General features: G+C 44.6%; 1 non-coding gene across 1 annotated transcript; it reads right to left on the reverse strand.

Annotated features, from left to right (window-relative positions):
• Positions 1–17911: 17911 nt before the first annotated feature.
• LOC118148652 (U6 spliceosomal RNA) lies at positions 17912–18018 on the reverse strand. Its single transcript, XR_004735573.1, has one exon. It is a non-coding gene; the product is annotated as a U6 spliceosomal RNA (small nuclear RNA).
• Positions 18019–20086: the final 2068 nt, after the last annotated feature.

A 20086-nucleotide genomic window follows, 5' to 3' on the forward strand; every position in this document is an offset into this window, starting at 1 on the left:
ACTGTGAAGAACCACTCCCTAGGAACATAACTGTCCCTGGAGCAGGGGAATTGGTGATATATGTCTGGCTGGACTTCAGAATTGCTGTGGACTGGCAAGTTCTACATTCCTCCCATTCTCCTTCATTTAGATGAGAGTCTGTTGTGATTACTTTATGCTGGGCTCACTGGTATATAGGACGAAACAATTTGTCTTCAGATCCAAAAGAAGTATCCCCGAGGAGTTTCATCTACACCTGTACTTGGTTTAGATGACAAGATCTGCTGTAATAGGGTAAGACTCTTAGGGGTCTTGGGAGAGAGTTGAGAGTTCCCCATTTTGCATGTAGGAGGGCTGTGAGCCATTAGAGACCAGGGAGCAAAGTCTTGCAGTATGTTTTATTGGTGGCCCCAATAAACAATTCCTCTTGGTATTCATATCCTTGTGTAATCTGCTTCCCATGAATCTGGTCTGGGATTACAACTTGCTTTAATGTATCAAATGCAGCAGAAGTGACACTGTCCTAGTTCTGAGCCTTAAGAAGTGCTGGCAGCTTCTGCTTTAGTGCTTGTGGATGCTCTGAGGTGCCATATAAAAAGTCTAACTATTGCCCAGGTGTGGTGGCTCACGCCTGTAATCCCAGCACTTTGGGAGGCCTAGGTGGGCAGATCACCTGAGGTCAGGGGTTCGAGACCAGCCTGACAACATGAAGAAACCCTGTCTCTACTAAAAATACAAAATTAGTGGGGCATGGTGGTACACGTCTATAATCCCAGCTACTTGGGAGGCTGAGGCAGGAGAATTGTTTGAACCCGGGAGGTGGAGGTTGCAGTGAGCCAAGATCACGCCATTGCACTTCGGCCTGGACAACAAGAGTGAAACTCCATTTCAAAAAAAAAAAAAAAAGTCTGACCACCTTGATAGAGGGGCTGTATAAAGAGGCCTTAGAAAACTCTGCCATCTCCACAACTCAGCTGAGCCCAGCCCCCAGCCAACCCACACTGAATTCAGCCAATTAGTGACCACCATCAAGATCAGCAGAAACTTTATCCAGCTAAGCCCAGTCTGGATATCAGAGAGTGAGCAAATACAAAGGTGGTTGTTTTAAGCCATTAAATTTTGGGACGGTTTGTTATATGGCAGTAGATAAGTGAAATGGACCCAATTAAAATAGTTGATCCATAAACATATAACTAAAATCATTATAACAATACATTATAAGCATAAGAAGGAAAATCTTTATGGAAAATAAACCTTTGGTTTCACTGAAGTTAATTGACTAAATTAACTCGACCACAATCTGAGCATAAATCACAAATGAAAAGACTGACTCGGCAGAGTGGATGGAACAGGCTCAAGGAGCAGGCTATATTTAGCATCTACTTGGGTTTGGTGTGGGATGCAAGTGAGTTTTAAAATCAGGAAAAGGAAAAAATCATCAAGTCGGAGTAAAGCCTAGAGATTTGTTTATGCTTTTTAATGCCAGAAACTTGAGATCACTTTCCTTCTTTGAGGAAGAGAAGTATAATTTGTAATTTTGCACAGCTGAGAAGAAATGTTTCTGCTATCCCTCCAAACCTCACTCCCTGCCTTCCAGCCACATAAAGAACCATTGCAGCTCCTCAAATAGGCCTCTGCTTTGTTCGTGTTATTCTTCCTGCTTGTGTTCGGTTTCCCCATTCATCCATTAAATGCTAAACTTCACCCACTTGACCCACTTGGAAAATGAGGTGAAGCTTTCCCTTGGGGAAGGTCTTTCTGACAACCAGCCCTCTGTGTCCTCAAGCAGGCTAATCACCCCTGCCTCGGGACACTACTGTGCTTTGTTTTCACCTGTATTCTTTGGATGTTCAATTATTAGGATAGTTTGTTTGCTTGTCCTTTACTCCTCCTAGACCATAAATTTCTACCAGAGACAGGGAGAAATAAATGATTCATATATGTAGCATTTATTGTAGGCTTATAATGTGGCCTAACATCAGTGGTTTTCAAAGTTTTGGTTGCATCAAGGGTGCTTATTAAAAATGCATATTTTCAGCTGGACGTGGTGGGTCACGCCTGTAATTCCAACACTTAGGGAGGCCAAGGTGGGAGAATCACCAGAGGTCTGGAGTGCAAGATCAGCCTGGCCAACATGGTGAAACTTCGTTTCTACTAAAAATACAAAGATTAGCCAGGCATAGTGGTGGATGCCTGTAATCCCAGCTACTCAGGAGGCTGAGGCAGGAGAATAGCTTGAACCTGGGAGGTGAAGGTTGCAGTGAGCAGAGATCACATCATTGCACTCCAGCCTGGGCAACAGAGCAAGGTTCCATCTCAAAAAAAAAAAAAAAAAAACCACAAAAAACAACAACAATAAAAACATATTTTCAACCCCCAGCCCCAAATAGCCTGGTTTATTTGAGGCTGGAGGATCTACATTTTAACAGGCACATAGATTACGGTAATACCATTGGTCATGCAACTGTATCTTACAAAACACGAGCCTCGGGATCTTGTCTTCTCTTGCCTCCCTCTGGCTGCTTACCCTGGACTATTTCCCTACAGTAGAGGGAAAACCAGCGAGGATAACTGGGTGAAACTCAAATCAGCTAAACACACTTTTTAAGTTCTGACCTGGAAGTTAAAGATGCAGACTAAAATAATAATTATTCACTGATGGTATTTATTCCCATTTTTCCTGACTTCCTTTTCCACCACCAGTCAAGAACTGGCCATATTTAAAGTTACGCTGGTGGATTTTTTCTCAAGGCACCTTTTGAATAGCCCTTCAAAGCTAGAAAAATGTATGTATTTGGAAATTAAATTGTGATGAGCTTATCTGTCAGCTGCATGATGTTTCCCCAGTCATTCTGTTCTGCGTGATAAATCCATAATCACTGAAGTCAAGAGCTGTTCATTACATATATTCACATAGCCTGGTCTGAAGGCCCAGACTATCTAAATTGGCAGTAACGACAGCAGCTACTATTTATTTACCTCTTGCTTTGTGCCACGGCTGAGATCAGCGTTTTACATCTATTTTGTTCTTTAATCCTTATCAGCACCACTGAGATAGGTTTTATAGGTAAGAAAGGTGGGGCTCAGAGAAATTTAAAATAACTTGTCCAAAGGATAAAATGAGGTGGGATGAGAGCATCGTAGAGCTAGGATGAAAAGATGTGTCTGTTTCCCCAGCACCTGGAATTCCGTACTACACCGTGGGCCAGCTCCTTAGATCTGCCTGGGCCCACAGCGAGGTGGTATCAAGGCAGAACTTAAGACACGGAATTCCTGACCCCCAGCATAATTTTCTTTTCATGACCTCAAATGTAGGGAAAAAGGAAAGCTGAAAACATTAAGATTAATTCCAGTAAAAAGAGAGGGTGGTAATACGGTTTGGCTGCGTCTTCTCCCAAATCTCATCTTGATTAGTTCCCATAATCCCCACGTGTCCTGGGAGGGACCAGGTGGAGATAATTGAGTGATGGGCGGTTTCCTCCATTTTGCCATCCTGTTCTTGTGATAGCGAGTGGGTTCTCACAAGATCTGATGGTTTTATAAGGGATGGCCCCCACCCAGTGCTCCTGCCTCACCACCTTCGCGCTACATTTCTTTTTCCTGACATCGTGTGAAGAAGGACATGTTTGCTTCCCCTTCTGCCATGACTGTAAGTTTCCTGAGGCTTTCGCAGCCATGCGGAACTGTGAATCAATTAAGCGTCTTTCCTTTATAAATGACCCAGTCTCAGGCAGTTCTTTATAGCAGTGTGAGAACGGACTAATACAGTGGGTTGGAGAGAGGCCTCTGATTTTCCTTAACTTGTACGGATCATTGGGAAATTCTTGATTACCAGAAGGCTAAATTATGATGTCATACGTAGCCTTGAAACAGATTACCTGGGCCCTACCCTGTTTCCACTAACTGCTATTTCTCTAACTTTGTGGAAAATGCTAAGACAGTTGCAAATTCTTCTTGGGCTATTTTGAATATTTGCAAAACCTCTAAAAGCCTTATGAGACCCCTTCAGCCACTGTGAAGTTTTTTAAAGAGAGGATAGAGAATAGGCAAAGGATCATAACTAGGCCGTAGGGGGGTATTTCAGTCTGAAAGCAGGCTGGTTTATGAAAGTCCAGGCTCCCAGCAGCTTGTGTGAATATTAACGTATAAACCAGGGCAGAAAGTGGCGTCAGCAATGCCCTGAGCAGCAAAGACCAGGCTTAATGTAGCAGAGGCACATCCAGGTCAGCAGCAGGGACCTGAATTCCAGGACCATCAGCTCTGCCTGGAACTTGTGAGATCTTAGGTCAAGCTCTCAATCCATGTGGGCCTGTTTTTTGTTTTAAATTCTGATGCTGCCTATCCTGTTGGTGAAGGAGGGAAATGGGTAAGAATGTCTGTGAAAGAACTTATCATATGTAAGCTGTTCTGAGTGGAGATCCAGGTCTACCAGCGGTTCGTGGTTTTCCAACAAAACATCGCAGCTGATGTATTTAAGCAGTGTCTTGTTCACAGCAGGAATGCAACCAGCATTTGGTGGATTGTGCTGCTGAATATTTATAACTGAAAACCTCCAAGAAGAGTCCACCTCACAGATGTCACCCTTATTGCTTGTGTTCCAACTATGTAAGAGCTAACCCGTTGTGCCAGTTTGAAACGACTTCTGTTTAAAGTGTGGGGTGCATTTCACTGTGATAAGTAGAATGCCTTGAGATGTCATGCAGACATTTTTGTGTATAATTAGGTATTTATTTTTCTGTGCATTTAAACAAGGTTCATTTGGAAAAGTAAGTAAAAATGGACTCAACTGCAATGTACGAAGCAAGTATTAATACAGGTGTGGTAAGGACGTGACAGTCATGCAGGTCGTATGTGAATGAGTACAGCTTAGGATATACTCCTAGAATGTAAGCCCATAACTTGTTAAGCAAAACTCATGGGGCCAGATGAGTTTCATAATTCAGAATATCTCATGCAGTATTTGACACCCTCAGAGGTAACTGAGACAACCCTCTCAAGTCAAACACGTTATTATTTCTGCAGTAAAACTTATGAATATTCATCATAAGTGGGATAAATTCTATAAACGGACTCATCAATTCAGGACAAGTTTTGCAGCCAAATGAATTACAAAAAAATATTATTTCTCAGATGTTTTTGCATTTTGGAATTGTAGATAAGAGCGTTTTTGTTGTCGTTTTGGCTTTTGAGACAAGGTCTGGCTCTTGTCACCCAGGCTGGAGTGCAGTGGCACCATCTCAGCTCACTGCAATCTCTGCCTCCCGGGCTCAAGTTACCCTCCCACCTCAGCCTCCCAAGTAGCTGGGGCTACAGATGCACACCACCACATCCAGCTAATTTTTATATTTTATTGTAGAACAGGTTTTCACCATGTTTGCCCAGGCTGATTTCGAACTTGTGAGCTCAAGTGATCCGCCCATCTTAACCTCCCAAAGTGCTGGGATTAGAGGTGTGAGCCACTGCACCTGGCCAGATAAGAGATTTTTAACCTGTAGTAAAATAGGCCAAGAGGAAAAAGAAGCAAATTCAAGAACATTAGGCCTGAGCCATACCTTATTGCAAAGGATAGATGTATTATTTTTAGGCAGGTGCAAAGTAATTGCAGTCATTGCCATTCCTTTAATGGTGTCATATCAATTAAAGTGAGACCAGGTGGGCAGGGAGATGAGCACTCAAAGAATCAAGAGGAACCTGAGTGTGTTTTCCCTTGGTCCAGCCTCAGACCAGGTGTGACTAAGACCAAAACAACATGGGGACTTAAAAAAAAAAAAAAAAAAAGGCCAAGCGCAGTGGCTCACACTCTGGGAGGCCAAGGCAGGCAGATCGCTTGAGGTCAGGAGTTTGAGACCAGCCTGGCCAACATGGCAAAACCCCGTCTCCACTAAAAATAAGAAAAAATTATCTGGGCATGGTGGTACATGCCTGTAACCCCAGCTACTTGGGAGGCTGAGGCAGGAGAATCACTTGAACCCAGGAAGTAGAGGTTGCAGTGAGTCAAGATCACACCACTACACTCCAGTCTGAGTAGCAGAGCAAAACTTCATTTAAAAAAAAAAAAAGAAAAAGATATTGTCAGATCCAAAGAAAGTAACTTATTTCAAAATGGACAATATGGCTGGGCATGGTGGCTCACACCTGTAGTCCCAGCACTTTTGGAGGCTGACGTGGGAAGATTGCTTGAGTCCAGGAGTTGGGGACCAGCCTAGGCAATACAGTGAGACCCCAGCTCTACAAAAAAATTTAAAAAGTAGCCAGGCATGGTAGCACGTGCCTGTAGTCCAGCTGCCCTGAAGGCTGAGGTGGGAGCTGTGATTATGCCACTGCACTACAGGCTGGGCAGCAGAGCGACACCCTATCTCTTAAAAAAAAAAAAAAAAGAAAAGATGTTATGCATGTGTTACACTAATTTCCATGAAATGACCAGGGCCCCTCAATTCTCAGTGTACCTTTGATCCTCTTTGCTCTACATGAAGATTTCTTTATGTATTTTAGCATGTGTCTTTCTACCATTGAGTCCCTACCATTGAGGGGTGCAGTTCCTCCTGGCCTGACTCCAGGGCTCTCCCTTGCTGTCTTTCCAAAGGCTCTAGACCCTCAGCCCTTAGATGCTACCTTTCCCCACTCTGGCCTTACGGATCAAGAAATTTCTTTTCTTGCTGCCTCTAAAGACAAGCAGATGGACTCCTCTTGTTTGAAGATTTTTTATTCTCAACTTGTCACAGTGGGGACACAGACGGCTGAGAGACAAAAATAACAAGCACAGGGAGGTTATGAAGTTTTGGAAGTCTTATATAATCTGCGCTGCCACAGACCCTTTCCTGCAGGCACCAACAGTGGAGCCGAATGGGAAGTATTAGACGGATCTGAGACCAAATCCTGCTCGAGCCACTTCCTAGCTGAGTGGTCTTGGGTGAATCAGCAGCTTAACCCTGCTAGCCTCAGTCTTCCCTCTGGAAAATGGGGATAGTAATACCACTGACCCCTTTGCATTATTCTAAAGATCAGATGAGATTACACATACCCGGTGGCCAGGCTGGTGTCAACACATAACAGGTGCTCCATAAATAGCTTTGCGTTTGCTTGGAGAGTATTGGAAAGGTCCTTGGACTCCTGCTCTCTATCTTCCTTCCTAAAGGTAAGGGTTATTCCTTTTCATGCTGACCACTTTCAAGCTTGGGGGCTGCAGATGGAATAGGTGGCACCAGTGCATCTCCAACTGCCTCACCTGTTTACAGAGATGGACTCACCATTCTGAGGCTGCAGGAGGGGCTGGTGGTCTCTTCATTGGGCCCTGGATGCATATGAGTAAAATGTTCCCTCAACAGAATGCTTTGTACTTTTCCTTTCTCACTGAAAAGTAAAAGTCGGCCAGGCACAGTGGCTCATGCCTGTAATCCCAGCACTTTGGTAGGCCGAGGCTGGTGGATCACCTGAGGTCAGGAGTTCAAAACCAGCCTGACCAACATAGTGAAAACCTATCTCTACTAAAAATACAAAAAATTAACCGGGTGTGGTGGTGTATGCCTGTAGTCCCAGCTACTCAGGAGGGTGAGGCAGGAGAATTGCTTGTACCTGGGAGGCGGAGGTTGCAGTGAGCCGAGATCATGCCCTTGCACTCCTGGACAACAAGAGTGAAATTCAGTCTCAAAAAAAAAAAACAGTAAAAGCCAACAATTCTATTTTCTTTTTGCATTCCCTCCTCCATCTCAGGGTAGTGAACATAAGGCCTGATTATTGCTCTCCAGGGTAGGAGGTAAAGATAGCCAACCACCTTGGAACCTGCTTTATATCAAAGCGAACTTTCTGTTGGATTTGCAATCATCTCTGGAGCTCTGAGTTAGAGGTTTTGTTGGAATGCAATCTGATCAGAGCTTTAGCATCAGCTGGGAGAGTAAATCACTGTCCCTGTCACAGTGGGTGGTCACAGGTTAGTCCAGCAAGGCGTCCACACTGCTGTCTCTGAGAATCCACTTCCAAGGAACACTTGCCCCTCCAGGTCTCCCTCGCACCCAGATGCCACACTTTGATTCTTATTTAGGATTTGGGATTGGGGTGGGATTTGAATGCCTCCAATTACTCAACAGAAGTTTTCCTGGGGACATCTGCACCTGTCCCCTTTCCCAGTGGTAATGCTATGGGATATGGAAAGTGTCTTAGTCCATTCGGCCTGCTAGAAAAACCTCAAGGATAAAAACCTTAAGCATAACAAATACCTTAGACTGGGTAATTTACAAACGATAGAATTTTATTGCTCATACTTCTGGCAGCGGGAAGTCCAAGATCTAAGATTCAGAGTCTGGTGAGGGCTTGCTCCTCCCAGATGGCAACTTCTCTGTCCTCACACAGCGGAAGGGATGAGCAGACTCCCCCAGGCCTCTTTAATAAGGGCACTAATCCCATTCACAAGCGTGGGGCTCTTAGGACCTAAGCACCTTCCAAAGGCCTCACCTCTTAATAGTGCCACCTTGGGGATTAGGTTTCAATGTATGAATTCTGAGAGGGGGAACAGTTGTTTAGATCATAGCATAGAGATACTAAACATGCTTTATTGCTTCTGGAAAAGGAAACCAATACTTATAGACCATCTAATTGTGCCAAGCACGAGTGTGGGAATGTTGTAGGCATTGTCTCATACTTTTTTCACAGCAGCTCTTTAAAGCAGGAAAGAAACCAGATGCAGTGGCTCACACCTATAATCCCAGCACTTTGGGAAGCTGAGGCAGGTGGATTACTTGAGGTTAGGAATTCAAGACCAGTCTGGCCAACATGGTGAAACCCTGTCTCTACTAAAAATACAAAAACTAGCAAGGCTTTCTGGCAGGCACCTGTAACCGCAGCGACTCGGGAGGCTGCGGCAGGAGAATTGCTTGAACCTGGGAGGTGAAGTTTGTGGTGAACTGAGATCACGCCACTGCACTCCAGCCTGGGCAACAGAGCGAGACTCCATCTTAAACACCAAACCAAAACAAAAAAAGCAGGAAAGAGACACTGAATCAGGCGGCAAGCCTAATGTTTCCCTGGAACTCAGATGAAAAGTTTTTCTTTGGGAATCAAATTGGGAAAACCCACACATGGAAGTTAGGAATAAACCAAGCAGTCATCTGGATGAGGCGCTAGAGGGCTTGGGGCCACGAGAACTTGTACTCGGGTATGATTGGGAGTAATCCCAGGGGGCAAAGCAGGAATCTTTGAAGTCTAGTCACTTGTACTTTATAGTGTGGTGAGAGTATATGAATCGAAAGTGAGAGACAGGCTGGGGAACAGAGGAAAATAACCCTGGAAGTGCCAGGAGCAGGCTGAGCCTTTCAAATACCGTCTTGTGGTATGTCTGCTGCCCCATGGCCACCACTGTCCCTATTCTTGGGTTGGTATATCCTTTATCCACCTACAAACACCCCAACTTGGCATCCCCACTCATCAAGCAAGCTCTGGTTGTAATTTTGATGTCCAGCTATTTGGTGTACAGGGAAAGACAGTTGGTTGACATTTTCACCCCATATCCCACACATTTCGCTTAGCAGCCTTGAGGGAAGGGGACAAGTACACACGCTAGGGCTGTTCAGTGCACGATCTGCACAGCTGTACAAAGTGGCCCTGGCAGAAACTATGTCTTGTACAATTCATCACCCTCCCGGCCTCATGCTGAGCAACTAAAATGCTCTTTATAAATGTTATTGATTCACTGGCATTTCTAAGTGAAGTGTTTTCCTTCAAACAGGAAAAACAGTAAAAGTCATCAAGGAAAGAAAAACACTCTGGTGAATATTAGATAAATACTGCAGCTCCTTGGATCAGATTGTGTCCACTCTGGATGTTGGTAATTGCACTGTATGCAGAAAACGACCTGATTTATGCAGTCGTCTCTGGGAACAGAAGGGATTAGGTGCTACTTGAGATTTTGTTGCTCCTCCTTTCTGTGCATGTTTGAGCGTCACCTTATAATACTTTAATAACCTTGCCCCTTTCATTTTTTCCGCTTAATGACTTTGTTCTCCCCAGATTGCTGTTTTTCATTAGGAACCACTAAGTACCTACAGATTTATTGATTGATTTAGTAACAATTATTGTCTTGTTCCTTAGACCTTCCATGGATGAGCCAGTGCAAGATCATACTGCCAAGGGTTGAGATCGGGGGGGTGTCAGAGGAAAGAACCTTCCTTGGTGGTTACAGGGCACGTACTATTTCCTAGAGACTGATCTGTAGGTCATGAGGCCTGTTTGTTAGTTTGAGAGGGAAGAACTGTCAACCAACCGCACTCCAGCCTGGGTGACAGAGCAAGACTCTGCCTCAAAATAAATAAATACATTATAATAACACTAAATATCCATAGGGGTAAAAATGGGATAAAATGTGGCTCTTCCCTCCCTGCCACTGTTGAGTGGCCCCTTAGACGTAGCTGGCTGGTAATGGAATCTCTAAAGCCACCGTAAAATGAGTCGGCATGGTTTATTTCAACTCATGAGTTGATGTCATTGATGAGTCTGAATGTTTGGAAAAATAAAGAGACTTAGCCAGCAAGGCTGCCATCATGGAATATCACAGACCGGGTGGCTTAAGCCACAGAACTTAATTTCCTCATAGTTCTGGAGACTGGGAAACCAGTCGAGGTGTTGGCAGGCTTGCTATCTCCTGAGGCTTCTCTCCTCAGCATCTCTCTGTGTTCTCTCGTGGTCTCTGGGCACATGAATCCCTGGTATCTCTTTGTGTCCAAATTTTCTATTCTCATAAGGATACCACTCAAATGGAATTAGGGCCTCATTTTAACTTAATTGCTTCTTTAAGAACCTGATCTCCAAATACAGTCACATTTTGAGGTACTGGGGGTTAGGGCTTGAGCATATGAATTTGGGGAAGATTTAATTCACCCCATAACATAGACCACCAGAAGTATAGTAGGGGAAAGGAAGCTTGTGCTCTAAGGGAGGAGCTAACAGTTGCCTGAAGTGAGACACAACATGCCAGACAGAGATCTAACCAGGCACGCATCTGAGGCTCTTCAGGAAATACAACACCTCATTCTCCTGTCTGGGGTCTTGGGTCTGAGTCAAACCTGTCTTAAGAATGTGGTAAGACAGGAGTCTGAGGAATTTGCAAAAATTACAGCAAGGCAGAAGATTTCCACCTTGGGGGTCATCAGACTAACTGAACAGATGGAAAAACACTGAGATTGTAAGGCTGCTGTTCCCAGAAGGCTGTGGTTCTAAGGCAGCACCAGCTCCAGAGGCAGCACACACGGTAGTATCTGAATACAGTATGCACCATCTTTAGTGGTATAGAGAGTTAAATTGAGGTGACATGGTTAGTCAGGGATAAATGTTTAAATTGAGTTTGTTGAAATCTTCCTGCTTCTATCTGGTTCTTGTCACATGTGTGAAAGCAACAATAGTAATGAATAATTATTACATTGATTTCTTAAGTGCTGGAACTATGCTAGAAGTTTATACAGCACACATTGCCTTCTTCAATCTGTACAACCTTTTTGGGTGGATCTTTTTCTTTTTCTTTTGAGACAGAGTCTCGCTCCATCGCCAGGCACCAGGCTGGAGTGCAGTGGCTTGATCTCAGCTCACTGCAACCTCGGCCTCCCGGGTACAAGCAATCCTCCTCACTTAGCCTCCTGAGTAGCTGGGACTACAGGCATGCGCCACCATGCCCAGTTAATTTTTATATTTTTAGTACAGATGGGGTTTCGCCATGTTGGCCAGGATGATCTCGATCTCTTGACCTCGTGATCCACCCTCCTTGGCCTCCCGAAGTGCTGGGATTACAACCAGGAGCCATCATGCCCGGCCCTTGGGTGGGTCTTGATTGAAATCCAGGATCCAAAGGCAAACTGAAAGTAGGTGTCAGCTCCAGAACGTGGCTCACTCCATGGCCTGTGCATGTAACCACTGGGCTGTGGTCAGGCAGAAAAGCTTGGAAAGCAGGGCCTGGGGTTGAAATCTCAGTTTAGCTAATAGCCAGGCAGCCCATCCTTGCCTCTGGCTGTTCACTTCTATGTTAGAGAAGGGACTCAGGTGGATATGGATCCCAAGGAAGCCATGTAGGGACCTCTACACCTCCCTAAACTCCCTAAGGAAGGATCATCTTTGAAAGAGTTTATTATTTATTTATTTAAAAGAAAAAAAAGAGAAAGAGTTTAAGTATATCTAAAAAAAGAGTTTCAGTATATCTCTGCCTCCAGACAGCGTTGGGTGGTAGTGGTGGTGGGAGGGAGATTAATTGGTGCCTCTTCTCTGATTCTATATTCAATTTTCTTGGCCAGAAAAATTGGATTACTCAAGAGGTTGAAAGACAACATTGGAAATAAAGTTCAAGGAGATGGATTGCACTCGGATGTTCAGGCTTTTCAGTCCCAGGCAATTGATTACATTCTGCCTCTTTTGGCAGTGAGGGATTGCTGAGGAACTGAGGATTTCAGCCCTTTTCCCAAAGGATGCCTTTTCATGTGTCTAAACATGAATGACTACTAATTTACCTCTTTCTCTAGATTCTTCCAAGAGACTGACTGTGGTGGCTTTCCAGAGCCCAAAGTCATAGTTTGGAAATGCTGGTGATTCTGTGAGAGGAAAGCTCAGTCCTTAGGACTGTTGATTTCCACTTCGGAGAGGCTCAGAAACATAACACAAAGGATAGTTTCTGTCCTCTAGTAGGAGGTGCTATTTACATATTTTTAAAAATGAAGATCAAATAAATGTATCTCGTAATGACATTGACAACTCTTTGAAGACTCAAAGAATTGCATTGCCTTGATTTGTAATTCACATATTTAATAGCAAAAGTCAGTTGAAACGTTGCTAAGCACTTTCACCTAGTCTATTAGGGAAATAGTTGATGTTCTGACCAGGAGACCTAGCTTCAGCTCTACTCTTTCCTGATCTGTTTATCTCATAATCCAGTGGGCTGGGGGGGAGACCTGGAGTAGTCACTGTATTCACCTGCTTCAGGGTTCTCAGGTCAACCTCTGATAAACCTTGACCTCTGGGCCTCCCAGGATGTGATGAGGATCAGGTGGGGATGTAGATAATCAGCAGTGGCTGACATGTGTCAGCACTTACACGACAATCCCTGTTCTAAGTGTTTATAGAGATCTCTCTTACTCCAAATTACGACTTTCTAGATCTATAGCAAAAGTCCTCCAAAATGTGTTTAACTGCCTCTAATTCTTCTCTTTCTAGTCTCATTTGAACGCTTTTCAGTCAGGCTTCCACTGAAGAGTGCTTATCAAGCTTTCCAAGGATGTCCACATGACTAAACCTATTGCCCTACTCTGCTTATATTTTTGACCTCTCTCTTCAGCCTTTGCCCCAGTTGGTTACTCCCTGAGAGCCGACTGCTGTCACCACGACCCCATGCCCTCCTCACACCCACCATACTACCATTCCCCTCCCTGACCCCAGTTTTCCAGGATTCTCAGTTGGGGGAACCCTTCTTCCCTGGCTCTGTGGTGGACATAACCTCCATCCCATCTCACCTATTCAGGGACTTACTGTCAGTAGCAGCACACCCTCCTCCCACCACCTGCGCCACTGCACTCCACCCTGGGCGACAGAGCAAGGCTCTAATTCAGTGGTTCTCAACCAGGGGCGATTTTGTCCCCAGGGAACATTTGGCAATGCCTGGAGACATTTTCGGCTGTCACAATTAGGAAGGGGAAAGGTGCTACTGGAATCCAGTAGAGGATAGTAACGCTACCAAACAACAAACGCTTATTGAACCCAAAATGTCAACAGTGCTGAGGTCTTTCTTTAAAAGTTCACTCTGCACTATTGGTGGGGGTGTAAAATGGTGCAGCTGCTGTGGAAAACAGTATGGCACCAGGCACAGTGGCTCACGCCTGTCATCCCAGCAGTTTGGGAGACTGAGGCAGGTGGATCACCTGAGATCAGGAGTTTGAGACCAGCTTGGCCAACAAGGTCAAACCCTGTCTCTACTAAAAATACAAAAATTAGCCATGCGTGGTGGTGGGCACCTATAATCCCAGCTACTTGGGAGACTGAGGCAGGAGAATTGCTTGAACCTGGGGGTGAAGGTTGCAGTGAACCGAGATTGCACCACTTTACTTCAGCCTGGGCGCAAGAGTAAACTCCATCTCAAAAAAAGAAAAAATAAACCAGTATGGCAGTTCCTCAAAAATTTAAAAATAGAATTTACATATGATCCAGCAATATCACTTCTGGGTACATATCCAAAAGCACTGAAAGCAAGGTCTCAGAGAGAGATTTGTCTACCCATATTCAAAGTGGTGTTATTCACAATAGCCAAAAGGCGGACACCGCCTGAATTTCCATCAGTGGATGAGTGCATAAACAGAATGTGATATACATACAATGGGCAGTTATTCAACCTTAAAAAGGAAGGAAATTCTGACACTCTACAACATAGATGAATATGCTCATCTATGTGAAATAAGGATAAAGACTGTGTGATTACACTTATATGAGGTACCTAGACTACTCAGCTTTGAAATAGAAAATGGAACAGTACCTTCTAGGGACTGGGGGAATAGAGAAATGAGCAGTTGTTGAATGGGTACAGTTTCAGTTTTGCAAGATGAAAAAGTTCCGGCTGTGCACAGTGTCTCATGCCTGCAATTCCAGCACTCTGGGAGGCTGAGGCAGGCGGACCATGAGGTAAGGAGCTCCAGACCAGCCTGGCCAACACAGTGAAGCCCCATCTCTACTCAAAATACAAAAATTAGCCAGGCATGGTGGCATGCACCTGTCCCAGCTACTCAGGAGGCTGAGGCAAGAGAATCGCTTGAACCTGGGAGATGGAGGTTGCAGTGAACAGAGATCATGCCACTGCACTTCAGCTCGGGTGACAGAGCGAGACTCTGTCACAAAAAAAAGTTCTGAAGATTGGTTGCACAATAATATGAATATACTTACCATTATATTTAATTGTACCAAACTGTACAATTAAAAGTGGTTAAGATGGTAAATTTTTCACTATTTTATCACAATGAAAGAAAATGTGTGTTTCGTTTCATTGTATTTTATCACAATGAAAGAAAATGATCTCTGGCTACTAAGTGGAGAATGAGCTATTGAGTGGGTACTGTGGAGCAGGGAAGCTAGTTAGCCGGTTATTGCAGTGATCCAGACTAGAGATGATGGCTTGGATGGGGTGTGCAGCAGTGAGATGCCTGGACAGATTTAGGGTATCTTGTGATAGAGCCAAGAGGATCTGCTGCTGGTCAGGATGTGGGAATTAGGTGATATACCCAAGATCACTCATCTGATAAATGGCAAAGCTTGGGTTTGAATGCCTGGTTGGCTATTAAGCTCACACTTTCACTTCCTTTCCAAACATCCACCCTTCCAACATGGTCTCTCTAGACTAGACATCTCACTGGCACAGCATTTGCTGCCACCTTGGTCTGTATCATGCTATTGGGCAAATGGCAATAACTTCACAATAGTGACTTCTAAAAATGGCACGTCATATATTTCTCAAAGCCATCAGCTTTAAAACACAGGTTTTATTTCAGATTATTGCATATTGAGCTGAGGTTTCTGCCAGCAGCTCACAGTTACACCATATCCTTTGCAATTGTGCTTTTGTGTGGCTTTGATATTTAGGGAGGCACACAGGAATTTGCCTGTGGTTTTATGTATACCCTGTGAATGGGATCACAGAGCTTACTTGAGCTGGCAGCTGAGACCCTTCCAATGCTGCAGACATTTCTGCCAGTACCTGGCCAGGGGACAGCCGGCAGGTTTGTTTACACCTCTGTTCCTTGATGTTCAGGTTGCTAGGAAACCAGACAAACATCACCAAAAAAGACTGTCTGAGGTCGCAGGAGGCCCAGCTTGTGTTAATAGCCACAAATTGCAATCAAGCTTCCCTGATTGCCATGGTCTTCTGAAGAGGCTGAGGTTGCACTGGTTGCATTGTGTGGCCAGTTAGTTCTGTCTTTCTTGGACTTTTCCTTTCCTGGCCCAAGAAAAGGCTCTCATGGAATCAACCAAGGGAGGTCGGTGAAATCTTAGTCCACTGATCAGTCATTATGCAAAGTACGACTGGATCTAAACAAAGCAGAAAGCTTCTGGTATCGTTGAAGAATACAAATCACGGTGTCAGCAGTGTGCGCGCGTGTGTGTGCGCTCGCGTGTGTGTGTGTGTGTGTGTTGGGTAGGGAGGGTGAGTGGGGGAAACTTAACCACCTCTTTAAGAGGTATTTTTAAGGACTTCCCCTCCCTTTTTCTTCATGGCTGAGTCTTAGTAATTGACGCTGCTGCCAGAAAGCAGGTGTTCTCAAACTGTGGTCTTCAGTTTGGTAGCATGAGCATCGCCTGGGAACTTGTCAGGAATGCACATTCTCAGTTAGCATGCTAGGCATGCTGAATCAGACACTCTGGAGGTGGGGCCAGCAATCTGTTTCAACAAGACCCCTGGGGATTCTGACGTGTGCTCAAGGTGGAGAACCACAGAAAACGCTAGTCTCCGGAATCCAGCATTTACCAACTGAGTGACCTTGGCCAGTTTATTTCTAGTCCAGGAGCCTCAGCTACCATGATGAGATACTGCATGCCCAGCACCTGGCATATGTCAGAGATGCTGAATTGATCCTTTGCCAATAAAACAAGCTTCACAGCGGCCTATGATTTGTTAGCTAGTAGTTGGAGGTAAAATAAGTGTTTCTGTGAAAACTGACAATTACTGTTTTGATGTGTCCTTTCTTATCTCAAAATCTCAAAATCTGAATCACTGCACTTCTTCTATGATTCAGACTCTGCTTCTCAGAAAAAAGGAAGCTGGGTCACAGCATCTGTTCTTCCTGTTGCTCAAGGTGCTTAACTGAACTCGTAGTGACTTTGCACACAGAAGGTCAGGAAGACAGAAGGGTCCTCCCCTTCCTCATAGCCCCTCAGGTCTAGGAAACCTTTGGATCCATAGTCAGATGGCCTCCCCTAGAGGACTGATCATTCCTAAGATGTCCAGGAACCAGGACACATCCCCAGGGGCAGCTGCTCCTTCTCTACCACCCAGAGACACTGCCCCATACCCTGGGGGGCAGTCTTTAAAGGTAGATCTGTAACTAGACTGAGGTTTCTAAGTTTTCTTGCACCCCACCCAAACCCTGAGGCATAGGTTATTGGTGGCAAACAAGAGAAAAGAGAAATTATAGGTAACCCCTCCCGGGCCACTAAGCACTGTTTGCTCTTCACCTCTTAACTCGGGATGGAATACTGAGATTCTAGAAATAACGACTACCTGACAATCATTACATGCCAGCCAGATGCTAAGTTCCTTCTTTACATCACCTTATGTAATTTTCACAATGACTCCCAAAGAAGACTTTATCTCTATTTTACAGATGAGGAAGTAGAGGTACAGAAATATTCAGCCCTCTGCGCACGCCTATGGTCTCATAACAAGAATTGTAATGGAGGCGGGATTCATATAGTTGCGGGGAGAGCAAGGGATGCCACCTCCCAGGCTATGTGATACTGGCTGCTGCTGTTGAGTTATTGTCCCTCCCTCCCTCCCTCCCTCCCTCCCTCCCTCCCTCCCTCCCTCCCTCCCTCCCTCCCTCCCTCCCTTCCTTCCTTCCTTCCTTCCTTCCTTCCTTCCTTCCTTCCTTCCTGTCTCTCTCTGTGACTCTTTCTTTCTCTCTTTTGCTCTTATTGCCCAGGCTGGAGTGTGATGGCATGATCTCAGCTCACTGCAAACTCTGCCTCCCGGGTTCAAGTGAACCTCTTGCCTCAGCCCCCCAAGTAGCTGGGATTACAGGCATGCGACACCCCACCTGGCTGATTTTGTGTTTTTTAGTAGAGATGGTATTTCACCATGTTGCTCAGGCTGGTCTCAAACTACTGACCTTAAGTAATCCACCCATCTCGGCCTCCTAAAGTGCTGGGATCACAGTCGTGAGCCACGGTGCCTAGCCTGTTTTTATTATTTTTAATGCATGGCACAAAATTTAAAAATATGGAATGCTTCATGAATTTGCATGTCATCCTTGTGCAGGGACCATGTGAATCTTCTCTGTATCATTTCAGTTTTAGTATACATGTTGCTGAAGTGAGCACTGCTGTTGAGTTTTTGATGGCTCAACATCTTGGTACAACTTGGGCATCAGGAGACAATTGAAGTGGCTGTGGTCTCAACCTGGGTTACACATGGGAATCGCCCAGGGAGCTTTAAAAAAACATTCACATCTCGGTCCTTCCCAGAGTTTCTGATGGGAGTTTTGAAGGCCCTCTGATGATTCCAGCAGCAGCCAGAATGAAGATACTCTACCATAGACCTGAATGGGGCTTCAGAGGCACGCAGGCCCCTGGACGTGTGCAGATGGGTGGCTGCCCTGTTGATGGAGACTTGGCCTTTATTTTTAGGCCCTTTCTGATGAAATCTCCTTTTTACAAACAAGCATAAAAACAAACCTCATCCAGTCCTTCAAGCTTTCCACCAACATGGAAGCTGGCATTTCAATAAGCTTGAAGGGAAAGGGAAACTTTGCCCCTTTCAGGCGAAAGTCTGACTTTGAAGAACACATTTGACCAGCATCTCATTCATGTCTGTCTTCCTGGATACGAACAGCCACTTTTCCCCAAACATAGAAATAATACATTCTAAATACATCACCCCGTTTTTTACAACAGCTCCTTGTGTATTATAAGGTTAAAAGTACCCTGATTTGGTAATAAATAAGCAGCATGATTTTTTCTTTTAAACAAACACCCCCAGAGTTTATAAATCTGGGGGAGTATTTCGCTCCTTAAATAAATCTATTTGAGAAGAGAGGCCCATTTTAATAATATGATCACTTAACACTCAATGGGATTCTTCTTCCAGAATTGCGTTAGAACTGGATTGATAATCAACATCCCAAGGTGATTTTAATCATTGTTCTGTTCTTTTATCAAACTGAATTTACTTCATTCTTTGATGACTTTATTTCCCCAATGAGAGTCTGGATAAAGTCTAACAATTTCTGATATTCAAATTATCCTAAGCGAATTAATGTAGGAACAGAAAACCAAATACCACATGTTCTCACAAGTGGAAGCTAGGATGTTGAGCACACATGGATATAAAGATGGGAATAATTGACACAGGGAATTACTAGATGGGGAAGGATGGGGGGGCAAGGGTGAAAAACTTCCTATCAGGTCCCATACCTGGGTGATGGGATCATTTGTACACCAAACCTCAGCAACACACAACTTATGTAACAAAACAGACCTGCACACGTACCCCAGAGACTAAAAGGTTGAACAAAAAAATGGAAAAGTTTCTAAATAGCATATTTCTCTAGATTTTTCTAGAGAAAGATCTTGAGGACTCGTTGTTCAGTGAGTTGTCCTAAATCCTTTTTTTGGAATGGCATTGGTGGGTGGGGAAGGACAGGCAAGTATAATGACAGCCGGTTACGTTGATGACTCTGGTCTTTGGAGTTAATCTGGAGATAAAGTTCCAGCCCCATTAAATAATCAAGTGACCTGGCATTGTCACCAAACCTCCTGTGCTTCAGTTTCATGAGCTGTGAAACGGGGATAAGAACATCTCATGATTGTTTCATGATTATTTCCAGAATGTCTGTCAAGTACCTGGTACATAGTAGATATTTTAAATGATAAACTATTATGATTTAATTAAGATGTTGCCTGATGAACTTTTTCCTGAATACCTGTTAAATACAGGACAGATACAAACCAAGTAAAATCTTGGCTTCTGACGTTTGAGACTCACATTCATTTGTGCAAAGAGCCAACGAATGTTTATTGAATGCCGACTCTATTCTGGGCCCTTCTAGGTCCACGTGCTAGGAAAGTTCAGAGCAGAGGAATCTCATTGCAGACACCCACACATTTGCATCTGCAGTTGACAAAGTCAGCCAGGTGGGGTGGCTATAGCAGGCATAGACCTGTAGAGGGGATAAAGCCCTTCAGGTGGGCCCACCGAGGAGCAGACTTTCTGGGGGTCACTAAAAGGCCTCCTCAGCCAGGCTACCCTGCCACTTTTTCAGTCCCTCAAGTTAGGGGGAAGGAGGCTGGAGCCTGCCACCTGTTGTAGGCAGGTAAACCTGACAAGTGGATGTGGGCCTTTTCGTTTTTTTGAGACAGGATCTCGCTCTGTTGCCCAGGCTGGAGTGCA

This window comes from Callithrix jacchus, chromosome 16 (genome assembly GCF_049354715.1).
Source record: "Callithrix jacchus isolate 240 chromosome 16, calJac240_pri, whole genome shotgun sequence".
NCBI classification, from domain to species: Eukaryota; Metazoa; Chordata; class Mammalia; order Primates; family Cebidae; genus Callithrix; species Callithrix jacchus.